Here is an 8130-nt window from a genome sequence, read left to right on the forward strand (position 1 = left end):
GCCGCAGCCTCATCTGGCACACGGTGCGCAAGAACGGGTCTGAGACGTCGCGAAAAAACAAAAAACGGTTCACCAGCTGCCTTAAAAAGAGGTGCCCTAGCCCCAACCCCCCGTCTTTTACCCGCCGGAACAGGTTCGTTCGGCTGCAACGTTCCCATTCGGAAGCCCATATAAAGACGGCAAAAATCCGGTGTAACTTCTGAATGTGCACCCGAGAGCAATGCAAAACCTGCATCACATACCAGAGCTTGCTAATAAAAAACAGGTTGCAGACTGTAGCTCTGGCGAAAATGGAGAGATTGGTGCCTTTCCATTTTACAGCTCTGTCACGTGCTTCTTTCGTTTGCTGTTTCCAATACTCCTCGCTTTCGCGATAAGAATTATCACGTTTATTCCTCTCCCATGAGGACTGCCAAACAATGACGGCTCAGATAACTGAGCTATACCCCCAAGGCGGAGACGGTTATCTTTATTACCTTGGTGAAGAGTGTATCTACAGATGTCACGCTAAGCAAAAAGAAACAGCAACTAAGGGGGCACCCGGGTTTGAACCGGGGACCTCTCGATCTGCAGTCGAATCCTCTACCACTGAGCTATACCCCCGAAGCGGGAGTGGTGATGTTTGTTACCTTGGTGAAGAGTATCTACAGATGTCACGCTAAGCGAAAAAAAAAAACAGCAACGAAGGGGGCACCCGGGTTTGAACCGGGGACATCTCGATCTGCAGTCGAATGCTCTACCACTGAGCTATACCCCCGGAGCGGGAGCGGTGATGTTTGTTGCCTTGGTGAAGAGTATCTACATATGTCACGCTAAGCAAAAAAAAAAAAATCAGCAACGAAGGGGGCACCCGCGTTTGAACCGGGGACCTCTCGATCTGCAGTCGAATGCTCTACCACTGAGCCATACCGCCTTTTTTTTATTTTCGTCTTTGACATTAAAAGTTAGAAACTCAACAGATAAAACCCGTCAGCGAAGCTTCGACTGACACGACATGTAAAATTTCTTCAACTGTGCCAACCCGTCCAGTGCATCAATCCACTCTGGTGGTTCGGGCAGTGCCCGATACACTTCCCTGAAACGGACAACACCCTCTATGAAGTGATCACGCACGGGTCGGACTTCAATATCTGCATTGTTGAACTGCATCCTCGTTTTCCACAAGCTGTGGAGGCCCAGGAGCATTATCGAATCGAATGGGATTCCGTTGGTGTTATGAACCGGCAAAAATCTTATACCGTGTGAATTTATGGGTAAAACTTTTTCTAAAGTTCTTTGAAGAACATCCCAGAAAAAAATTGGGTCCCAACAATCCAGAAACACGTGTTCTATTGTTTCAGGTTTCCTACATAGGTAACAATTAGTTGTCCAAGGGACGAATAGACCTTTATCTTGCATCCATGTTTTGACTGATAATGTGTTAGTATGCAGTTTAAAGAAAAAAGATTTGACTGATGGTAGTACTGGCATCTTCTTAACTCTTTTGAGCACATCTCCTCCTGGGCATCCACGTTGTGGCGAACGGTAAATCGGTACAGGAAGCATTACGTCCACTAAATGCGAGTACAATTCTTTCCGCGTAACATTACTTAAGTATTCAGCAGAGAATCGAACATGCAGCATTCTATATGCGAGCACCACTTCACGCATGTACCCTCTAAGTGCACCACTCATAGTTTGACGTGAGTATACAACAAATTCTGACAGGTGTCTACCTAGTCTAACTTGCACTACTGTGCAAAGGAACACATCATTTTGGTCACGGAGAAACATAAACCGTGAAACAACATGTCGCCAAAAAACAAATGTACAAGACCTAGCCCACCTTTTTTCAGAGACAGAAACAAATTTGTTCGACTGGTTCTCTCCCAAGTCGAAGACCAATTAAAAACGGCAAAAACACGGTGAATTTTTTTAATGGTAACTCATGATGCACTAAGCACATTCATCACGTACCATATCTTTGCAATGAGAAATATATTGCAGACAGTTGCGCGCGAGAAAACAGACAATTATCTCCCCTGTCACGCGCCAGCCTTTTCCTTCGCCCTTGAAGTTTGGTCCTTCCAGTGCGGATTAGGGTCCCGGTAAAATTCAAGAGGCACACCAAGGTACGTTGTCGGCGTGATGGACCATGGTATTCTACTGTAATGGTCTGGTGTGGCTTCCCAACTGCCATGCCAAAAACCATAGCTTTTTTTCCCAGTTTATCAGGGCCCCCGTGCACTGACAAAATTTATGGACAACATTTGTTACCTCACAAATGCTTTCTCTATCGGAACAGAAAATAGCAATGTCATCGGCGAAAGCCAGAATTTTCACATGCGCTGACTGCAGCCTAAATCCATTATGCGCTCGTTAGTTTGAATGGCTATGCAAAGCGGCTTGAGGTAAGCAGCGAATAAAAGGGGCGACAACGGACATCCCTGTCTCAGAGATGAGCGCACTTGCAGGTCAGGTCTCCGTTCACAATGATCCGTGTTGTACAACTGGCATACGGCATCTTGACGCCGCCTGTTAATAGGCTTCCTACGTTGGAATGGTCCAATTTTGCGAACAGCAAATCATGCGAAACGCGGTCAAACGCTTTTGCGAGATCTAGTTGCATCATCGCAACTCGCTGAGCAAGTGCATCACAACATTCCAGCACACTTCGCGCTACGTGTATGTTCGTGGCGATGCTTCGGCCTTTATACCGCAGGTCTGATGTTGGCCGACCAGCATGGTTATCACACTCTGCAGTCTATTGGTCAGAACCTTCATGAATATCTTGTAGTCGACGTTAGTGAGGCTTATCGGGCGATAAGGCCCCACTAGCAGGCGTTTTTCCGGTGACTCAGTTTTAGGAATAAGAACAATGTGCGAACTTGTAAAGGAGAGTGGTACACGGTTTGGCTCATAAGCTTCGGCGATAACCTTGAGCAGAACATGAGCTATCATTACTTTGAAAGTTCTATAAAAAACGGCCCCCAGGCCATCAGGGCCTTTCCAGCTGGCAGAGCGTCTATTGCGTCCTCTGTTTCTTTCACGGAAATCAGTCGTTCAAGGCGCGTTTTAACTTCGTCATCGAGCTTTGGCATTAACGGCAGAAATTGCGCTTGGAAACCACCTACAACATTGCGCGAATGGCCAAGAAGTTCTTTGAAATGATCGACAATGACGCGTTTGATAACTGTGCTGTCAGCCGAGCGGTAGCGGTGATGTTTGTTACCTTGGTGAAGAGTATCTACAGATGTCACGCTAAGCAAACAAAAAGTCAACAAAGAAGGGGGCACCCGGTTTCGAACCGGGCACCTCTCGATCTGCAGTCGAATGCCCTACCACTGAGCTATACCCCCTTTTTTTTTACTGGCCACTATACTATCTTTTTTATTGCCGGGCTTCGACAGAATACAACAAAAACATACACGGGTAGACACCCAAACTACAAAAAGGTAGCCTACAGCCCCCATAGGGGGTAGGCCTTGTCAGTTTAAAATTCCCTGAGTTCCGTCAAAGGTTCGAGCTTTGAAAGCCACTCAGGGGGAGATGCTTCTGTTTTCAGCAGGTCGATGAACTTGTGCATTGTCTCACGGAAATACAATAGAGAGGCCGCGCATCCGGGACACAATGAAAGCCTGCCATTCGGGACCGTCATATGCTATGGAGGCCCGCGAGCATTACTAAATCAAACGGCATGCTATCTACTTTTGCTTTAGGCAGGAATCAGATTCCATACGGATCCAATGGTAATTCTTTTTTGATGGTCATTTGAAGGACGTCCCAAAAATATACCCCTTCCCAACAGTGCAAGAAAACGTGGTCGATTGTTTCTGGTTGTTTACATATAAGGCAGTGGGACCCCCAAGGTAGGTAAAACCCCTTTTTTTCTTGGAAAGATTTTACAGACAGAGTTCCGGTGTGAAGCTTCAAGAAATTCTTTGTTCCCGGTGGTACCTGCATTTTTTTCACCCGTTTCAAGACATCTCTGCCTGGGCCTCCGGAGCATATTGCCCTGTACATTGGTTCCGGCAATAACACGTCACCTACATCCTTGTAAAATGCTTTCCGCTGAACACCACTTAAATAATTTTTAGAAAATCTCGCCGTCAAAAACCTCACGCTAAACACAACCTCTTTATGAAAACCAAAAATACTTCCAGTCATAGTATCCGTTCCAACAATGAAATCTGGCACTGCACGCCTGAGCCTGACTTGGCATACGGTACGTAGAAAGGGATCTTTAACGTCTCGGAGAAACAAAAATCTGTTTACTATCTGCCGGTATGAACAAGTGCCCCAGACCAAGTCCCCCTACCTTGACGCTCCTGAACAAATTTGTCCGGCTGCACCTCTCCCATTTTGAGGCCCATATAAAGACAGCGAAAATATGGTGCAGCATTTGCACATTTAACCGTGAGCAGTGGAGTACTTTCATCACGTACCAGAGCTTGCTTATCAAAAACAAATTGCACACAGTTGCTCTTGCAATTACAGACAAATTAGCACTTTTCCATTTTTCGGCTTTCTTACGCGTTTCTTCAACCTGTGTTTTCCAAAAAGGCTCAGTGTCCCTGTAAAATTCGAGTGGAACACCTAGGTATTTCACGGGTGTTGTCACCCAAGAAACGCTGGCGAAAACAGCTGGAGTTGACGGTCATTCTCCGTGCCAGAATCCCAGGCACTTGCCCCAATTCACCAAACTTCCAGTGACCTCACTGAAACCCTTTACTGCTTCGATTGTCCTGCTTATGCTATGTTGGTTAACGCAGAAAACAGCAACGTCATCTGCGTATGCTAAGAGCTTCACTTCTGATGCCTGTACACGAAAACCATGAATAGCCTCATTTCCTATAATGCTTAGGCAGAGGGTTTCTACATAAATACAAAACAGCACGGGGATGAGGGGACAGCCCTGGCGTACCGACCTCTGCACACTAATGAGGGCCCCCAAGGTCTTGTTTACTATTAACCTCGTAGTGCAGTTACGGTAAGCCATGGCCACACCCTCTCTGATAACAGAACCCACGTTAATGTAATGAAGAATGCAAAGCAGCAATCCGTGCGCCACACAGTCAAACGCCTTCTCAAGGTCAATCTGAAGAACTGCGACACGAGCATATATTGCGTCACCACACTCAAGCACGCACCTAGCCTTGTGAATATTCTCAACAATGGAGCGCCCCTTGATCCCACACGTTTGGTGAGGTCCGACTATTTTATGCATTACGGTCTGTAGCCAGCCTGCAAGAACCTTCATATAAATTTTGTAGTCGACATTTGAGAGGGCTATGAGCCTGTACGATGTTACCTGTCTGAGTTTTTCTGTTTGATCGGTTTTTGGTATGAGCACAGTATGCGAGGATGCATATGATGCAGGCAGAGCATGCAGCACATACGCTTCATTAAATACCACTGAGAGGAGCGGTGCTAGTTCCTTCTTGAAAGCTTTATAAAAAGCCGCGCTCAGGCCGTCGGGCCCCGGCGACTTTCCTGAGTTTAATTTATCAATAGCCTGTTCCACTTCTTGTTCGCTAATTGGCAGCTCTAATCTTATTCTGTCTGCGTCATCAATACGTGGCATGGCCCCTAAAAATATCTCCTTAAATCTTCCCATGTCAACCTGCCTCAAAGCGAAAAGCGCTTGATAGTAATAAAAAAAAAAGCCTTTGCAATGCTGTCATCGTCAGATGCAGTGGCACCGCCCCATTAAATTTCCGCGACATGGTTTCGCCGAGCGTGCGCCCTTTCCATTTCTAACGCCCGTTTTGTGGGTGTTTCGCTCGCGGCGAATTGCTCAGCTCTCGCGCGCACAAGTGCGCCGCGATATCGCTCTTCCTCTATCGTTTCTAGCTTTTGTTTGGTTTTTCTGACGTCTTCACTGACAACACCCGGAGCCTTGCATTCCTGAGCTAATAACTTGTCCAGTAAGGACTTCAAATGTGCCTCGCTTAACATTTCTTGAAAACGTATGCAGCTGGCCCTTTCTATTGCATACACTTTTATCTGCTGTTTGCAACTTTCCCATTCTTCTCCAGCTGCCCGATTGCCATTAACGGTTATTTTATTAATTTCCTTTGCTGCAAACCCGGTGAAAATTTCTTCTTTCAGAAGCTTATTGATGAATTTCCAGAGGTCCCACTGGAAAGAGTTTTTACGTTTTACCCCGCCTATGCTACATTTCACCAAGCAGTGGTCCGAGAAAGTTGCAGGAACAACATCGTAGCTGTGACACTTTGGCGACAGGTCGACCGATACATATATTCTATCAAGGTGGGCATGGCTACATCGTTGGAAGTGCGTGAACATCATGCCGCGACGGAGAAGTTCGGTGCTTTCATCGCGGTGGGACCGCGTGCTGGTTTTGTCAGCCGCGCTCAAGACACAATTAAAATCTCCCAACAATACCAGGTGTTTTTCTGTGCGAAAGAAATGCTTAATGCTCTCAAAAAAGCTACCCTATCCTCGCCCACGTAAGGTGCGTAAACGCAAATTAGTCGCCATTCAGAGCAGGCGAAAGCAAAATCCACTACTACACAACGACCCGAAGGGCACGATGTGTACGCCTGCACCTCGAGGCTAGGCAGCTTTTTTATAAACACAATGCATCCGGCAGATGTGCCGACGGCATGGCTCACGACCGCATAGAATCTTGACGTAAAACGTTGTACGATGCTCTCGGTGTCTTGTTCCCCTTCCACTTTCGTTTCCTGAATAGCAAGCAGATCGATATTATGATCTGTTAAAATGCGGTGCACTTGGCTCTGCTTCCTCTTAGCGGCAAAACCTCTGACATTGAGCGTTGCAAAAGTCAAGGAGGTTGCAGAAGCCATATTTAAAAACGTGTGAAGACCCCGAGAGCACCGTGCTCACCTTTCACGTCTAGCACGAAGCTAGACGCCGTTGCCACCACCGGAGCCGTAAGGAGCGGATGCCTGGTTTTGCTGCGGAGACAGTGGAGGCGCCTTCTCGGCGACCCGCTTGCCTGCCGCAAGGTTGGGCGTTGGCCTGAGTGTTGGTCGCCTGGACTGGGCTGTTTTCGCTGGCGGCTCCTCAACGCCGCCATCTGCGGGCTTGTCCCCTTCGTTGTCGGTCAGGTCGTGAGGTCGCTTGGCTGGGGCGGCGACGGTCGTCACACGGGCGCCGCTCTGGTCCATCTGTTCCTCGCTGGTCGGTGGTTGGTCTACATTTTTAGCCAGATGACTGGTCCCGTCGCTGGATGACCCTTCATTTGTCCCAGCAGGAATTACCGTCCCCGGTTCCTTCCCACCGCCGCTGGCCGTGTTTCCGTCGCCGCTCGGGTGCCCCGAAGACTCCGTCGTCACCGCTGGTTTCGTCCTCACGTCGGTTCCCTTTGCCGCCTCTTCTGCCTCGGCGACGTCCATAATGTGCTCCGTCGTGTCGACCCCCATTGCCAGCCCGGTTGCCACTGCGTATGTGCGGACGCTGTCGGCGTGGCCGTAACGCCTGCATTTCGAACACCGGGGCACTTTACACTCTCGCCGAACGTGGCCCGTGCCATGACAGCGCAAGCACTGCATCGGTCGCCCCAGCGCCACAACAAGGGCCAACTCCCCGGCGACACGTATCTGGTGTGGCAGATCGTCGACCTTCAAACCAGGTTTAAGTTTTAGGAGCACAGTTCGTGTTGTAGAGATCCCTTGTCGTGGACGCCTTGGACGCGCCACCGTTCCCGTGTAACTTCGGTTACTTTCCCGAACGCAGCAAAAGCCGTCCGGATGTCTTCGTCGGCCACGCCTTCCAGCATCCAGTGGAGCCGAAGCTTGACTTGTTGGTCTTCCGGATCGATGATAAGACATCGCAGTCCTTTCACTTTCAGTTCCTTGAAGGCGAGAAGCCTCTTGGCTCCTTCAGCGGTCTTGAAAGTCACAGCCCAAACGTGGTTGATTCGGTACGCCCCCAAAGCCACCACGTCAGGAAGCGTAGCAGCCTGGGCCAGCGCATCACGAAAATCCTCGACCCGAAAGGGCCTAACACGAACATCGCCGTGCAGAAAAAGTGTGTTTAAAACCACACGTCCGGTAGGCAGCTGCGGCAAGATCACCTGATAATCCGTATCGTCGTTTCCCTCGATCCTGTTTCCGCGGCCAGCATGGGCCGCTGTCGCCGCTCCGCCGGAGCTCATGATTC

General features: G+C 48.8%; 4 non-coding genes and 1 pseudogene across 4 annotated transcripts; all 5 read right to left on the reverse strand.

The window, feature by feature from the left end:
* Positions 1-531: 531 nt before the first annotated feature.
* TRNAC-GCA (transfer RNA cysteine (anticodon GCA)) lies at positions 532-603 on the reverse strand. The gene has a single exon. It is a non-coding gene; the product is annotated as a tRNA-Cys (tRNA).
* Positions 604-685: 82 nt separating this feature from the next.
* TRNAC-GCA (transfer RNA cysteine (anticodon GCA)) lies at positions 686-757 on the reverse strand. The gene has a single exon. It is a non-coding gene; the product is annotated as a tRNA-Cys (tRNA).
* An 84-nt stretch (positions 758-841) lies between these two features.
* TRNAC-GCA (transfer RNA cysteine (anticodon GCA)) lies at positions 842-913 on the reverse strand. Its single transcript has one exon. It is a non-coding gene; the product is annotated as a tRNA-Cys (tRNA).
* Positions 914-3266: 2353 nt separating this feature from the next.
* Positions 3267-3338, reverse strand: TRNAC-GCA (transfer RNA cysteine (anticodon GCA)). The gene has a single exon. It is a non-coding gene; the product is annotated as a tRNA-Cys (tRNA).
* A 3534-nt stretch (positions 3339-6872) lies between these two features.
* On the reverse strand, positions 6873-8125 carry LOC144102388 (uncharacterized; annotated as a pseudogene).
* Positions 8126-8130: the final 5 nt, after the last annotated feature.

Source organism: Amblyomma americanum, chromosome 8 (genome assembly GCF_052857255.1).
Source record: "Amblyomma americanum isolate KBUSLIRL-KWMA chromosome 8, ASM5285725v1, whole genome shotgun sequence".
In the NCBI taxonomy this organism is placed as follows: Eukaryota; Metazoa; Arthropoda; class Arachnida; order Ixodida; family Ixodidae; genus Amblyomma; species Amblyomma americanum.